We start from the raw sequence: 17,940 nt of genomic DNA, 5'->3' as shown, positions 1-17,940 counted from the left end.
AATGTGCCCAGAGAGTGCTGGGGCCATCACCTCCCAACATTCTGATCTATTGCACCTCAGAAAGCCTTTGGCTAGGGTGCTGTTTGGCTTAAGAGATAGATTTCTGGGGTCACATTTGGTCATTAATGACCATAAACATGAATTCCAAAAGTTATGAGAGCATACGTCTGACTTACAGTCTCATAAATCCTGAACAGGATTCTAGCCATACATAAAAAATAGAATTTTTTACCACACTAAACAGTGATTACCAGCAGGGCCACAACAGAGGCGTGTGGCACACCGGATAACACCATGTGGTGTGTGTGTGTGATTCCAAGCTGTGGTATTTGCCTATGTCCCTTTAAAATCCTGGAGCTCAGTGGAAGAGAAGACATGAGTGAGATGAGGCTCAGTGGGTAGAGAAAAGAGAGATCTTGGGGTTTGTTTGGTTTTTTTTAGATTTTACTCTTTTTAATTTTTTTTAAAGTATCACATCTTACTAAATTTTGATTTTAATCACATTAAACTATGCAAATGTAAATACATTTATATTATGCTTATGATATTGTAACTTAAAGTTATAAATTAATTTTGCTAGCTGTTTATGTCACAACTATTGCCATTACATACAATAATATATGGGAATTACAAATTCCCAGTAACATTAATACAAAAAACATTGCTAAGGATTCTGTATGGGGTGGTAGGGGAGGAGATCAATGGGGAGGTGACACCAGGACTTACCGCACCAGGTGATGCCAACTTTAGTGATGCCACTGGTGATGACCACCAACTCTGGCAACGTTTTTGTTTGTTCTGTGCCTTCGTGTTTTTTCCAACTTACAGTGACTTAAGAGGTTTTCTTGGCAATTTCATCGGGAGGGGGTTGCCATTGCCATCCTCTGGGGCTGAGAGAGTATGACTTGCCCAGGGTCACCCAATGGGTTTCCATGGCCAAGCGAGGATTCAAACCCTGAACTCCAGAGTCATCATCCAATGCTCAGACCACTATAGCATGGTAGCTTTCTTTACTTTAACAACAACTTTAAACAAAAATTAAACAAATTCAAGAAAGATAAAATTGTCAGTGGTTACTAGTCATGATGGTTATGGATTATTAACATCAGTTGCTAGGGAACATGAGCAGAAAGGTACTATTACACTCAGCTTCTCATAGGCATCTTCTTGGCTACTGCAGGAACAAAAAGCTGGACAAGGCACAATGTTGGAATGCCACAGTGGTGTAATGGTTTGAGCACTGGACTACAAGTCTGAAGAACAAGGTTCAAATCCCTACTCAGCCATGGAAAGCCACTGGATGACCCTGGGCAAGTCCCACTCTTTCAGCCTCAGAGGAAGGGAAAGGAAAATCCCCTCTGAATAAATCATGTCAACATAACCCCATTATAGGGTCAACTTGGGGTCAGAACAACTTGAAGGCACACAACAACACAAAACAGATCTTCAGAATGAACCAGAACAATTCTTCTTATGTTCTTTAATTTAATATTTGATGAGAAAGACAGAATTGTTGAAATTATACCAAAAATCCAATAAATGCACATATCAAACCAGCTCCAGACATACAACACAGTAAGATGCTGAGATCTTTAGATGAATATTTTTTCTGTGTCACTTTGGACTGAGGGTAGGCAGTAGCACATATTTTTAAAAAGGAAACACATTTCTGGGTTTTTCAAATCGTGATTTGGAAGACTGTCAAGACTGAGTCTGTTTGTTTCCCTTTCTGATGCTATAAAAAGGCTTTGGGACTCCATAATAAACACTCTACTTAATTGAACATTTATAATGCTGTATGATTGTAGAACTATTCAATGGGAAACTTCATTGTTAATAAGCAAGGCAGTTACCAAGAGACCACTTATGGACATAATTTTCTATTCTACTGTCAATATTGGGTGGGGGGGGGGGTCCAGTCTCCCATACAAAACTGTCCCTATTCAGAACCACTTTGATACTCAGACTGGGGATAAATATAGGACAACAGAGACATCTAGTGACCACAAATAAAACAAGTTGATTATATCTCTTCCACGATGCAGTCAGTTGTTCATATTCTTGGATAGATTTTTCTGAGTTCGTTATTTCAGTGTCTTTATGGCAGAGGCACAATGACCCATTCCATCTTTGCTCTCTCATGGAATACTCCTCAGTTCTGAGCCTCCCAAGAGGATTCTTGGGCCTGTACTAAAAATAAAAATAAAAACAATCCTCATATTCAGGTGCTATCTTGCGCTGCTTAAAGCCTTGCATACTGTGTGATAAAAGAGGGATGAACATTAAATGCTAAACCTTTGGAAATGCAAAATGCAGTCATTAATTGCAAACCTCTTCTAGGAGGTGAAGGAAGACAATTGTTATGTTATATTATTTACGGATATATTTGAAATCGAACATTTGGTATACCCCTTTTAATGTAATTCTCAACGTGTCTTATAATTTGAACTATATCATCAAAATTACAATCCAAAAACAACCATATTCTATGCCGTATTGTACGCTGTATAGCAAGATTTATTACTATTTTATTTTATCTTGATCCCTATCATGTAAAGCGCTGTGCAAATTTTACAGTGCTCTATAAATAAATGTTAATAATAATAGTAACTAAAAATCAATAATCAAGTATGTTGTTTATATGTGTGCCATGTAATGAGATGAAATCATAGCTTCCTCCCCACACAATGCCCCATTCAAATAGATGCAAGGACTGTATCGCTCTATATGAGTCTGTTCAGTTTCTAAGATCTTAAGGAAGGCAAAGGCTTTCACAGCCAGCATCCATGGGTTTTTAGAGTTTTTTCCCCCTGGGTTATGTGGCCATGCTCTAGAAGAGTTTATTCCTGATGTTCTGCTGGCACCTGTGGCTGGCATCTTCAGCATTCTCTGAAGTTGCCAGCTACAGATGGGTGAAATGTCAGGAATAAACTCTTCTAGATTTAGAACATGGCCACATAGCCCAGAAAACCCACAAAAAACTATGGATGCTGGCCATGAAAGGCTTTGACTTCACATCAGGAATAAACTCTTCAACATGGCCACATAGCCTGAAAAACACACACACACAAAGAAAACACCCTATCTTAAGGAAAGCTTTTCTTTCTGTCTTACTACTTTGCCAGGCTTGTTTGGTGAGAACAAAGGAAAGAACCTTTTTGATGTCTTCTCCCTCCCTGGGGTAACTAGGATGGCTCACTCCTTGCTCTCCTTCTATGGCAAGTGAATACTTTCCTATCTGAGAAAGTTTTTAGGGGATTCAAACCCTGATCTCCAGAGATGTCCATCACTCAAACAACTACATCATGCTGGCTCTCTTACCAAAGGTGTGATAAAATTGCCCCCCTCATGCCCTAGGGCAAAAAAGGAGGCGCTGGAGGGCTATAAAACTGGCTTGGGCCAAAAACTGGCTATAGGCTGCACTTTTCCCACCCATTTTGAAAGGTCTAGAGCATTCAAAGTGCATGTGGGAACCTTTTCTACATCCTCCCTTATTGCTCCTCAAGTCCCTTCATTTTTTGTTTCTTCCCTGCTTACTATGACACATTTATTCCTTGCTTACCTGTATTGAACTAGCAGCTTCAGACAGGTGAATTATCTCTCCTCCATCATACACTGTCTGTACTCTTCCCCTCAGTAGCACACAAGCCCCTATGTTGCTATAGTAAACAGGATTTTCACAACAGAAGCGAGAGGAAAACAGGCAAAGGAGCCAGTGAAGCAACAGGATCAATAATATTCTCATTGATTCGGATTTAGTTTTTCTTGCTTTCTTTTAATATATCTTATCTTTCCTACAATGAACTGAAAGCAATGTATTTAGTTCTTCTTCTGACTATTTTATCCCCTCAACAAACATGTGAGGAAGGTCAGACACAGAGATATGGATTAGCCCAAGATTATTTAGAGAGTTTCAAGGTTGAGTGGAAAGCTGAACCTGCGTATTCCAATGTGAAGTCCTACACGCAAAACTGGTGTCTTGCAAACCAGTGTGGTGTAGCGATCTGAGTGTTGAACCACGACTGTAGGAGATTCAGCCACTGAAACCCACTGGGTGACCTTGGGTAAGTCACACTCTCTCAGTCTCAAAGGAATGCAATGGCTGATCCCTTCTGAACAAATCTTTCTGAGAAACCTTCATGATAGCATCACCTTAGGGCTTCCATGAGGTGTAAATGACTTGTAGGCAACCTTAGGAAGACCGTCCTGACAGTAAGAGCTGTTTGACAGTAGAACACACTCCCTAGGACTAGGAGTGTGGTGGAATCTCCTTCTTTGGAGGTTTTTAAACAGAGGCTGGATGGCCATCTGTTGGGGTTGCTTTGATTGTGTATTCCTGCATGGCAGGGGGTTGGACGTGACAGCTGATGAAGTCTCTTCCAACCCTTATGATTCTATGAAGGCATACAGCAACAACAACAACATATAAAAACCACTACACATGGTCTTTACAAATAAGAGCATAAAAGAGGCAAGCTTTAACTGTTTCCCAGCTAGCTTTAAAAACAGAGTCTTAGCAAGGTTGCCGCATCAATGTTTTATAGTGTTAGCTGGAAGATGTATGACAGTGTAAGGAAGACTTTTGGCTACTTTTCACTGATATGCCATCACTTTCTGGAAGCTTTATGATCAGGCTTCTCCAAGGGCTCTGCACCTAATTTTGGTTTTTCACCATTAGCAGAGATGTCTTGGCAGTAAGCACTTTGCCTCTGCCAAGAAACATTTTTATCAGGGAGAATAAAGATTTGATTTCCATCTGGAAATTGGCCAATTTGACTAGCAACCCCTAAACATCAGCACATGGCATCCCAATTCTCAAAGCAATTTAGCCTCTGTCAGATACCAAAGCCCATCACTGGGGCAGTATTGCTATTAGGAGAACAGAACAAATGACACATTTATTCTTTCCTACCTCTACTGAACTAGTAGCTGCAGACAGGTGAATTATCTCCCTTCCATCATAGACTGTCTGAACTCTCCTGTTCAACAGCACACAAGCCTCCATGTTGGCCTGAGCCCACATTGGCATTGCACTCTTCAGAGAAAGGCAATGACAAATCAGCTCTGAAAATTCCTTTTCTAAGAAAACCCTATGAAACTCATGGGGCCTCTATAAATCAACAGGCAACTTGAAGGCACACAAACACACACAGATTTCTGATAAAGATCTAAATCAGTGCTACTCAAGCCATCTGATGTGGCGGACCAGACTTTTCTTTCCCCAGTGTGCCAGGGACCAGTACCTTATTTGTGCCACATTAACACAATATTGACAATTTCTTGGAAACTCACCCCAGATCAGTTGCCAGTGGCCCATGGGCCAGCACTGCACCTGTGGCCCACCATTTTGAATAGCACTGATCTAAGGAATTTATGGAACTCACATTTTGCATGCTGCCCAGAAAGTCATGTGGATAAGAGGTCTGCACCCATACATTGGAGTTTATCAGACAAGGGGAATTGGAAGTATAATCCAATGGCAATCTGAACACAATCATGGGGTTTAACGTTGTTGCGTGATAACCCACTACACACAAATTTGGGCAATGGGAAGTCAGTCTGAACACAATCATGTGGTTGCACATTATTGCGTGATAGACTGCCACATGCAAATTCGGGCAATGGCATGCTATTTTTGGATAATGGGAAGTCAGTTTGAATGCAATGCGTATTCACGTAATTGCGCGAAACTAGCGACTTTAAGTGAATGCATTTTGGCCCCACTTTCTTTTCATTCAAATTTAAGAGAAATTCCTCACATTTGATAAACTCCGTTGTTATTGTGGATACAGAGTGTGCATTGAATGTGGAGTATGAGGACTAAATGTTTACCTGACAGGCCAATTATCCTGTGATTGATTCTTAGGAAAGCTACTTAGTTCGCCATTAGCTTGGACTATTATATCCAGCTGCGAGTCAGCCAAATGTCAGGTTGCAATCCAAGACTCTCCACTGAGAAAGGCATTTACAGGTTCAACCACCTGTAACTTCATTACTTTAATATGTGGTTCAACATGTCATCCTTGCTTTCAGTGGTTAGAGTGTTGATTGTTAAGGACATCATTGTTAGGCATACTGTAACCTCTGTGTGTGTAAGTACATGACTCCAGGCTCACACAGAGATGATGGACACTAGCATGCAGTCCAGTTCCTTTGTCTCATCTGATTGCTGTCATTGTTCAGTTCTGTCAGTCTTCAATGTCACTGACTCCACCAGTATATGTGTAGCTTTTACAGTAGTATGAACCAGTGCTAGCTATCAGTGTTACACGGTTTCACAGTGTGGATGAGAATACCAATGCCTTCCATCAGTTTATGGAGATGGATTTTAAATGAAAATGGATCATGGTTGCTTTTAGCAAATTTTATCTGCTTCAAAGCTACTTTGCTCTGAATTGAGTTTGATTTCTTATATTTCAAAAAGCTGATGCTGGGTAATAAAGACCCAACTGAAGCAAAATACACTTCAGCACAAGAATGTCCAATCTGCTTTGCAAATCTGTGTGTGATATGCTGGGTGTTATCTTTGCTCACTTACACCAGCAACACTGACTCTGTTACCCAAACAGTGGATCAGTGTCCCTCTCTTCAAATTTGTGTTGTTTGTGCTCACACCTTGCCAAAATGTTTGCACTTTTGCAAGAAATTTTTTAAAAAGAGAACAGTTGTGAACCTTCACAGTGCCCCATGTGCCCCTGTGTCTTTCATATATACTAGATGGAGAACTGATGAATGAGTTTGGAAGACTTGCTGGCATTAATGCAGGAATGATGCACAAGGCTTAAATTAAGTCTGCAGCTGAATGTAGCACCTGATGGGACCTTGACATCACAATGAGCTCCTTTTTCCAAGTACAGACATGCCAGCAAAAATGAAATAATGAGGCTGCTATAGCTGCACTGCACAGTTTCTCTACATATTTATAAGGCCTGATCGGATATGATCTCATGTCTAATTTTTTTCTCCCACAATAACTTGTGAGGCCCTTGATATCCAGGTTAAAGAAATGATGAACTGGAATTATCCTTCATATTTGGTCCCATGCTTTAGCATCAAATGGAAGGGGGGATTTCCTCCCAAAATATGGGAAAACAATATGGTGACATTGACTCCAGTGACTTGAATGTAGTGGAATAATGCATCTGAATCCTAAATTCAGCCAGTTGCAACTAACTCAGAGATGCCAGGTATTTGTACACTGACCATGTTCCCTTAAAAAAATTAATAACCTGGCATGTCTGACCTTTTATCTTGTAGTTCCAATTTCAGAAGAAAAGCACTTGGAATGGAAAAAACGTATGAAGGTATATTGCCATTGTGGTTCCAAGAAATCCACCTGCCAATGCAAGATTGTTATTGTTATTTTAGGTTATTAGTACTTTGCTCAGCTATCTATGTCAGTGCTTAAACTGACAACAGGGTCTTAGGGTACTGTATAATGTGGCAAACCTGTACAGTTTAATATCGAAGACCTTGAGTCTGGAAATGTATGTGTTAAATGTCTTTGGATCAATGCTGATTCAAAAATTTATTAACATTTATCACTTCAGTTAATATTATAAAATTATTTCAACATGTATAATATAGCAAGCCCTTTATATCCTCTGGGGTTTGGTTCCAGGACCCACAGTGGATGCTCAAGTCCCAATATATATAATGGGATTGTAAAATGGTATCCTTTATATAAAATGGCAAAATCAAGGTTTGCTTTTGATATATATATATATATATATATATATATATATATTCAAGATGTGGATGGTTGAATCGTGGATGGCCAGATGTACAGATATACAGCAGTTAACAAAGCCTCTCACAAAAAGAAGCTGCTTTTTACGAAGTCTATTTACTCCTGGCCAGGTTGCTCTTTTCTTTCTCATCCTCTATTTAGATGGAGGGGTTTTTTTATCAGCCTGAGCAGTGGGAAGATGGTGCAAGAGAGCTGAAAAAATAAAGACGTTGGTGCAAGGTTGCCACAGCATGTCTACAGTAAACAATGCAAAAAGCTTGAGCTGGGGAAGTATGATATTCTGCTCTCGCCAATCCTACTATAGTTGTGTGTATATGCCTACAACAGGCAAGGTAAACAGCAGCTTGTTTCAGAATCCCTTGGGATGAGGCCAATGTGGGGGGTGATACCATGAGGGATGCCACTGTCCCCAGCATGCTAACAATGCGCAGATCCAGGCATTTGGTCACCAAAATTGCAATATTAATAAAAGTGGAGGCTAGTGAAAGAAAAAATTATCCCTGGAGGGTTTTGGAAGAAGTCTTCAGGTGATCTCTAGCAAGTTCAACATATTTTTGTTTCTTTAGGTAAGGCTTCCCTGTCCTGGATTTTCCCATTTGAGACACCCCTTTTGTTCATTATAAATTTGTTAAAATTCCTGAAACATGATGAAATGTTCTTCTTCGTTGTGGTATTTCTATTCCTATTAAAATATTCCTATTCTTTCCATGTTACGTCCACCTCTGTTTTCTGTTTCTATTAAAGAAGTAATGGCCAGGAACACATCTGCTTTACTAATTGAGGTATACTTATATTAAAATCTCTTCATTAATGCAATACTTTTAAGTTTCAAAAAATCAATTTAAATTATTTTTTAAAAATACTAGCAAACATTGGATAAAACCCCTAAATTATCCCCCAAGCTAAAAATTAAAGTAACACAAAAGCTGCAAATCTATTGGTACCTCACACATGCATTAATTCCCCTATGGAAGCAGTCCACCACAGAATGTTTGCATTCTGTTCAAGAAAGCAGAGTTGAGCATGCAGTCCTATGTGCAGGAACATGCATGGATTTGCATTGCCCATAGATGTGCATGCACATTTAGTTGTGCATTCATTTGCACATTTGCTGTCTTGGTTCAGTTGTGCAACATTCAGTATAAGGGTTATTTTGCACAAGTAACTCTGCACTGCAACCTAGATGTAGCACTTCAGCCATCATGGTAACATTTACTCAGACCATTAACACTGCTGATGATAAAATAATTAAAATAATGACTTACAAACTTATTCAAAATTATAATGAATTGTGGATGGTGAATTGCTTTTTAATGACTCTGCTCCAAGCTCTACCTATAAGTCTTTGTCTTTCTTGTTATTCATTCCAGTCTAATATATGGGTCAGACCAATGATCCAGCCACTTAATCAGTAGTCCAAGGATTCAGGCAATGCTCATTACAAGCTATTGCCATTGAAGACCTTAAACTGAAGACATGCTTCCTATGTGAAAGCATCTGTTTTACCAAATGAGTTGCCAACTGGACATAAAATGCCCCTGTCTCATTTTCAGGAGAAAGAGGGGAAATGGAAGAATTATGGGCGCGTTACAGACTGCCCTAAAATGGGTGGTCTGCCGCCGCTGCCATTAGCTATGCCGAGAAGCCCCAGCGGCCAGACCGCGAGGCTTCCCAGCGCAGCTAAAAAGGAGCGCCGAAATGGCGTTCCTTTTTGGCCCTCAGAAGTGGCGAGGCACAAGGCGCGCACTTGCGGCATCACTTCCGCTGCTCCACGTCCGGACGCTGTCCATGTGGACGGGCGCCGCCATTTACTATGCACTCTGCGCTTCCTAGAAATGGGGCCGGTTAGGAAGGTGAGACCCTTCCTAACCCTAGCATGCCCCTTCCTAACCCTAGGATGCACGGAGCATGTAGTAAATGGTGGCATGTAATGCGCCATACTTTTCCAAGTTCTTTCTTCTCTCTTTCTCTGTGAGTTCACAGCCTCATCCAGTCATATCCTTACCCAGATCTTGTTTGGTTCCCAGTTGGATTCTCTGTGTTGCTTCATCTCCTTTTGTGGCATGTTTGGACTTCTCCAGAATTTTGCAAGTGTATAATAATGCAAATATTATGAGAGAGATGAAAACTACTTATAGGGCAAATCCTCTTGAGAAGCCTGCTTAACATACATCTAAGGAGCTTAGCACACAGCAAAATAAAGCAACTTACCGCTATCAAATTTAAGCCAAATTCAGGCTACTCCCTGGTGTTATCATATACAGTAGCTTTTGCCTCCAAAACTGCCATCGGCCAGTCGGAAAGCTCCCAACTTTGAAAAATGGCCGCCAAAGCAAGTTCAGGGATCAATTTGGAGCCAGGCTGTACGCGAATGGCAGTTTTGGGGGCAAAAGCCATGTGGTAATACCAGGGGGCATTCCGAATTTGGCTTGAATTCAGGAGCAGTAAGTTGCTTTATTTTTCTGTGTGCTAAGCTCCTAAGATATCCTTATCATTAACAATTTGTCTGGAATTCCATGAAGATGAGCAACTGGGCTACCAGAGGTTTCTAGTCTGCTTTGTTTCTGTGCCAGCCATAGAAAATTATTAAGTCAGTATCTCAGCTGTGTCCCTTCTCTGGCAGCAAACCTGGTAGGATACAGTTAATGATTGCTGTGACATGCTTCTTCCAACAGGCATCCAGGGAGAACTTGTGTTTTCACTAGCCTCCACTTTTCTTATGATTTCCATTTTGGTGGCCAAATTTATAAGTCTATGTTTTTAAAACATGTTTGAGATAGATAGTGAGGCTGGTTTATTATCTGTTTTTCCCCTTTCTCTCTGTTTTGATGTTCATGTTTCATTAGATTCTGGATGTAGCTGCTGTTTACCTTGTCTGTTGTAGATAAGCACACACTGCTACAGTCAGAACAGCTAGGCTATACAATGACATTTTTTCCCAGCTCAAGCTTTGTTGCATTGTTGCACTGCAGACATGCTGCTGCAACCTAACAATGAAATTCTGTATATGGAGAGAGATCATAATGGAACTCTGGTTTCTCTAACCCTACTTCACCACCAGTGCCTCCAAATGCCAATGCAGCTAAAAATTATCTAGCTAGACAGAGGACAAGGATGAAAGGGGGCTGGATTTAAAAGACTTTGTAAAAAGGAGCTTCTTTCACATCGATGAGCTGAAAAAGCTTAAATGTATACTAGACCTTTGTCAGAGGGCTTGTTCCCTGAAGTATGTTTGTACTTTGCCCATATCAAGTTTTTCTCCCCATCTCAGAAAAATACTGGAGCCCAGGGTCTGAGTGGTGGGAGTTACAGAACTCATAAATGAAGATGTTTCTTCACACAGTGCATGATTAAGCTGTAGATTTACCTCCACAAGATGTATATGGGGCCACCAACTGGAATGATTTTAAAAGAGGGTTACACAAATTCTTGGAAGAAGACTATCAATGATTATTACTCATAATGACTACATAGTACCTACATACCTTTTAAAATTTCACAGGAAACATGTGGCCAGGCAGGAACAGAGTGTGGTCAAAATGGCAAACATTATTAATGAGGAAGCACATACAAGCTAGGAGAGGCTGCCTTGAAGGGTAGGACTTCACATCTTTCTCCCATTTGCTTAATTAATTGAGCACTGCTTTTGCACTTTGAGACTGAGATTGCAACAACTGAAGTAACCTGAGAACAAAAGGGGAAAGTGGAATGAGGACATAGAAACTGGGAGAGTTTTAAAGCAGCTCAGAGGCAAAGGATTAATCGGAGCTATCCCTGCCAAATGGGGACAGTTGTAGAGTATGTGCCTATATAATATTAGTAGAAGTATAATAAATAATAATAATAAAATTTTTATTTATATACAGTACCGCCCTTCCAGAGATCAGGGCGGTTTACATCACAATAAAACAACACAAATTGCAATAAAAACATCAAAAATTAATTACACATATCATATAATAAAACAGGCTAAAAGCCCCGTTAGCCAGTCCTCTTGCGGAATACGGAGGAGGGGAGGCCTACTAGGACTCTAATTGGGGGAATGCGGTCTTAAATAGAAAGGTTTTTAAGTCCTTTCTAAATTGGGCCAGGGAGGTGGCCGAGCGGAGCTCTGTGGGCAGCGTGTTCCAAAGGGCCGGGGCAGCGATGAAGAAAGACTTCCTCGTGGTAGAGGTAAGCCTAGCCCCTGGCACCCTAAGTAATTGCTGCCCAGATGTTCTGAGGGTGCGGGACAGAATGTACGGGGAGAGGCGGTCCTTCAGGTATCCTGGGCCCAAGCCATTTAGGGCTTTATAGGTCATCACCAACACCTTATATTGTGCCCGGAAGCGAATAGGCAGCCAATGCAGATCTTGAAGCACCGGTGTTATGTGGCTGGCCCTGGAAGTACCAGTGACCAGCCTGGCTGCCATATTCTGTACCATTTGTAGCTTCCGGGTTTGGTATAAGGGTTGCCCCATGTAGAGTGCATTGCAGAAATCCAATCTCGAGGTTACCAGAGCATGTACAACAGTTTCAAGGTCCCTCTGGGCCAGGTATGGGCGCAGCTGGCGAATAAGCCGGAGCTGATAACAGGTGTTCTTGACTGTCGCATTCACCTGAGCAGTCAGGTGAAGCGACGAGTCAAGAAGCACCCCCAGACTACGCACGGAGTCCTTCACAGGGAGCGTGACCCCGTTCAGGACAGGTGGAACCACCGCCATTCCTGGACCAGGGGAACCTATCACAAGTACCTCCCTTTTCTCTGGATTCAATTTGAGTCGGTTTTCCCTCATCCAGCCCATTACTGACTCCAGGCACGCCACGAGAGGAGAGACGCCATCCTCGGTCACTGCATCAGTCGGAGACATAGAGAAAATGATTTGGGTGTCATCAGCGTACTGATAACCCCGCGCCCCATGTCTCCAGATGATCTCTCCCAGCGGTTTCATGTAAATGTTAAATAGCATGGGAGACAGAATGGCTCCTTGAGGGACCCCAGTTTTAAGGGCCCTCTCATCAGAGCACACGTCGCCCAGCTGCACCATCTGGGACCTCCCAGAGAGGTAGGACCGGAACCACTGGAGCGCAGTGCCCCCGATTCCCACCTCTGCCAGGCGCCCCAGAAGGATACCATGGTCTATGATATCGAAAGCTGCTGAGATGTCCAAGAGCACCAACAGGGACACGCTTCCCCTGTCGATGCCCAGACGGAGATCATCAACCAAGGCGACCATGGCCGTCTCAACCCCGTAACCTGCCCGGAAGCCAGTTTGAAATGGGTCCAGATAATCCGTTTCATCCAAGACCGCCTGAAGCTGGATTGCAACCACCCTCTCAATCACCTTTCCCAGGAATGGCAGCAGCGAGACTGGCCGATAATTGTTATGTACCAGCGGGTCGAGGGAGGGCTTTTTTAATAAAGGTTTTACAATGGCCAATTTTAGTTCTGATGGAAATTGCCCTTCCCTCAAAGATGTATTAATGATCCGGCGTAACAATAAAGTTACCGCCGGTCCCCCCCTGGGCCGCTAGCCATGAGGGACAGGGATCGAGAGAGCAGGTTGTCTTCCGAACACTTCCGAGGATCTTGTCCACATCATCGGTACTTACTAATTCAAACCGATCCAGTTTAATGAGGTCTACGGAGGCTCTGGACGCCTCTACACTAGGTTCTGCTTGAATGTTGGCGTTAAGACCTTCGCTTATCCGAGAGGTTTTATCCGCGAAGAAGTTATTAAATTGGTCGCAGCAGGCCTTAGAAGGTTCAAGGATCTGGTTCAGGGCGGGAGGGAGCTGAGTCAGCTCCCTGACCACCCTGAACAACTCTGCTGGACGCAACTCCGCGGACGCGACACGAGCACCATAGAACGAGTTCTTAGCTGCTCGTATTCGTCTCTCCATAGTCCTCTAAAGTTGGTCTAGGCGAGCCTTGTCGGTCAGCGACGGTGTTTTCCGCCAACGACACTCTAGCCGTCGCAGTTCCTGCTTCCTTTCAATACCAGTTGCTAAAGAATACAAATGGGAGGATGCTATTATTGCATTCATTTCTGTTTCCCATGGGAATCTGGTTGGCCATTGTGGGAACTGAATGCTGGCCTAGATAGGGTTTTGGTCTGATCAGCAGGACATTTATGTACTGTATTGAAATGAGGTAGGCGGCTGTGCAGATACACACACACACACACACATTTTGGCTCAGAAGATTCTCACACACACATTTTTTAGCAACCCTGTTCCTAATCAAAATCATCTGGTAATGTTTTAATTTTCTTTAGCCATTGGGATTTCTCTGAGACTCTATGCAATATACTTTCATCTGAATGATGTTCATTAATTTGCACTTTTATTCTTTCTTCGAGACCCATTAACAAAGTTCTCCAGTAAAAAGCAGACAGGCTGTTGAAACATGCTGTGCCTAGCAGAACCCGCCCGACAGCTCGGCATGCTGCTCTTTATCAGTCCTTCAGGCAGGCTTCAGTTCATACAACAATTTCCCCTCCATCTCAATTTAAGATAACAGTGGCAGAAAATTGTCATAAAACCAGCTCTTGAAGACTTGGCTAAAATATAAAATTTGTTTGAACAAGACGCTTTTCTCACAAATCCTTTATATTCAATGCTGGATTCATATCCCCTAGCTAAGTGATTTCACTTAGCATCTGATCTATTGTTTTAACAAAACAGAACTAACATTTACATAAAATTAATTGCCCAAATCTCTATTCTCCCATTATTTTAGGAAACATGGCACCATGGTGTGACAGTGTGTATTCCTGCACATCTGCCAAAATAGTGTTGTATGCATACAGAGAGACAGACAATAACTGAGTGCGATTCTGCTTCTCCTAAAGGTAACACACAACTCCTATTCATTTAATGGAATAGAACTTGTAACCCTTGTATATACATCTGCTCTCTGCTGAGTTAACTGAGTGTAAACTACTTTTGCGCTCTGTTAACAATTGCTGAAGGACACAAGGGGAGGGTGCAGTTGAAAACAGGGACACATTTGACCAAGCAACATCACAGTATGGTCAAGGAAAGGAAAAAGTAAACACAAGCTAGGAGAGGCTTCAGCAGTTTGCTTTTGCCTGAATTTACTGGAAAAAGCAAGATTCTGCCCCCTCATCTCCCCCACCCCTACTGGGTTAACTGAATGAAAACTGTTTCTTTGTTTTGAATTGCAACAAATGAATTAAACTGAGGACAAAGTTTAGGTGTAGTAGGTAGCAAAACCAAGGCATTGAAAAAGCTGCTAGAAAAGTGAGACAACAGGATTAACTGGGACTGTCCCTGCCAACTCAGGATATGCTAGAACCACAGAGCTGAAGAAAAAGGCTGCTGTAGTAGAAAAATCAATACCTCTCCTCCCATCTTTTATGCAGCTGTTCCACACTGTAGAAATAAAGCAGTTTGACACAATGTTAACTGTCATGGTTCCATCCTGTGGAATCCTGGGATTTGTAGTTTGATGAGGCACCAGAGCTCTCTGGCAGACCAAGCTGAATACCTCACCAAACTACAAAGCCCAGGATCCTGTAGGATAGAGTCATTGCTGTTAAAAGGGTATGAAACAGCTTTATTTCTGCAGTATGGACACACCCAGAGTCTTACACCTTCAACTCCAGTTTAAGCTCACTAGTTAGGGATATAAGAAAAATTTACTGATTTATTGCTGAGACTCTAGAAAAGGTTTTGAAAACTTGTAAACATTAAAAGGTGTAAGAGTTAAGGGAGGAGAAAGGGGGAGGGTCAAAGCTGGAAGCTTCTCATTTTGACTAGTGGGGAGGTAGATGATTTTATTTTATGTATGTCCCACCTTTCTCCTTGCAGAGGACTAAAGGCAGATAGTCTGTAGTGCAAGGACCTGCTGTGTTGCCATTCTTAAAAACATTTAAAAGGTGCATGGAGGGAGGGAAGGATAGAGTGTGAAAACATGCAGAAGATAGGGAGGGAGCAGTAAGAAACTGGACACACCTAATTCAATTGTCACAATCCACATGACAACCAAATATATTGAGGTGCTTTTTTAATAAAACAAAAACCCACTCATCTTTGGGGTAGTAAATACTATTTAGTACAGCAAAAAAGAGAATAGATAGCTAGAGACATTGTGTGACTGGCGAAATGTAATTTGAATCTTTTGAAAAAATCAAGAAATGCAGAAAATGCTGCCACTTCCCAACACATTTGCCTCGCCTGGAAGCACACTAAGACACCAATGGTCTCTTGTGCATCTGAACCAATAGCAGAAAAATCCATCTGTAGTTTTTTGTGGGATTTTTGGGCTATGTGACCATGTTCTGGAAGAGTTTACTCCTGGTGTTTCACCAGTATTTGTGGCTGGCCTCTTCAGAGAAATCTTTCTCTGAAGATGTCAGCCACAGATGCTTGTGAAACGTCAGGAATAAACTCTTCCAGAACTCAGTCACATAGCCCGAAAACCTCATCAAAAAATTATGCATTCCAACCATGAAAGCCTTCATAAATCCATCTGCCTTTGGCACTGCCATGTCCACCTGCAGGAAGAAGCTGTTGGTGTCCTCTGCTATAGTACCTGCAGAATAAATGGTGAGAAGATAGTGTTGCAGCTCTTAATTCAACAGGTACAGTGTCAACAGATACAAGGGCCTAACAGGATTCAGTCTGGTTCTATCATGATGCTTGACCAGAGGTTGGAAATGTTACTTTTTTAGACCACAGTTCCCAGAATGACCATGCTGGATGATGTCTCTAGGAAATGAAGTCAAAAAAGTGAACTTCTTTGGGCTGCTGCAGACTGCTTGCAGCACCTACCTGCACTAAGACAGCACTGGATAAATACTCCATGTTTCCCACATGTTTTTCCGTATAAGAATAATAGAAGAAGAAGTAGGAAAACATAGGAGGAGTACAAATGGAAGATCACATGGCCCAGTCTCAAATTCCATAGAGATCCAATGGGGTTGCACAATAAAAGTCTCCTCCTGGAGCACCCTTAGCTAAGATGAAGCATTATCCAGGAGCTTCAGTCTGACTTGGCTCTCTTTGGACTGTTCAGCTCCACTTGCCTCTTTGTTGAGCTTTGCCACAAGACCACCAAGTCTTGAGACAATTTTACATAGTAATGTGTGACATGGTGGTGTTAACGTGAAAGCAAAGAAAGTCGGTTCCTGTAATACAGACAGAGGCATTGCTGGTGTGAGGAAAACATTTGTTATTAAAATATAAAGATAAAAAGATAAACAATTAAGTGCATAGTAGTCCATTTTCTTTTTCTTCCTATGATTTCCTTTTTCTTCCTGTAAGCTTCAGTCCAAATCTTGTACAACTTCATAAGAATTCCTTAGCATGCAAAATATATTGCATTTACTGGAACTACTGTAGTCACAAATGAAAGGGCTGTAATTTATTGTCTTCCCTGCTTATTTAGAATGCAAGGAGGATTCCTGCAGGGGATGCCAACTTCAGGTCTGTGCCAGGGCCATCTGTTATTCACTGTAGCTCTGCAGGAAGTTATGACCCGGCATAACAAATGCACTATGCATTTACATCAAAATTCTGTTCCCTTTTCTCAAGCTGCCAAGGAGAAAGGGCAGTGCTCAACACATTCTAACCATCATGATGGCTTTGACCTTCTCATCTTCTCACATAGTTTGTAGTTTGATTTCACTACCTGCCACAATGGGTCTGACAAGAAGGCTCAAATAAAGTCAGTTTTCAGCCCATATTTTGGCAGGCTGAGAGAAAAATACATGGTCTCGTGCCCAACAGTGGAGCCAAATACTGTCATTCCCTATCAAAAGTACAACATTTGCTCTTATTTTTAATGGCTGATCATTTTTTCCTGAAGTATCAAAGTACTATATGGCATGTAGTCCATCGCTTTTGTACGTTAACAATGGTTTCAACACAGAACACTGCAGATCTGCTTTTTCTCTGCAGCATTTTCTTGAATGACCTGACCGTTTTTTGTACATCCCTAAATAAGGTAATTTCAAGGAATGTATATAAAATTATTTAAGACTTGTGGGGGGGAAAACAAGTGTAGCTTTGGATGGCCTATGTTATATTGTTTTAAATTTGCAGGAATATGAAAGTGTGGAATGTATAAGATTTGTGGGTATCACATGCTGAAAATTCCATTTCAAACAATGCATCCAGCTCAGTGCATCAAAGCTCAATGAGAGGAAAGGCTGGCTTATACTTCTGTTACTAAGGTGGTGTTT

At 41.7% G+C, this 17,940-nt stretch overlaps 1 protein-coding gene across 3 annotated transcripts in view; it reads left to right on the top strand.

Annotated features, from left to right (window-relative positions):
* Positions 1-17,940, top strand: part of SYNDIG1L (synapse differentiation inducing 1 like) — a 68,887-nt gene that overhangs the window by 28,544 nt on the left and 22,403 nt on the right. The window contains exon 1 of one of the 3 annotated variants that reach the window (XM_042439921.1): positions 14,562-14,583. The exons of the other annotated variants lie outside the window; for them this stretch is intronic. The gene's annotated coding sequence lies outside the window, so the exon portion shown is untranslated. Of the gene's footprint in view, positions 1-14,561; positions 14,584-17,940 lie in introns of those variants that run through there. 3 annotated transcript variants of the gene reach the window in all.

The sequence above is a fragment of the Sceloporus undulatus genome, chromosome 1 (genome assembly GCF_019175285.1).
Source record: "Sceloporus undulatus isolate JIND9_A2432 ecotype Alabama chromosome 1, SceUnd_v1.1, whole genome shotgun sequence".
NCBI classification, from domain to species: domain Eukaryota; kingdom Metazoa; phylum Chordata; class Lepidosauria; order Squamata; family Phrynosomatidae; genus Sceloporus; species Sceloporus undulatus.
Note: the sequence above shows the minus strand (reverse complement) of the source record. Positions and strands in the feature narration are given on the sequence as shown.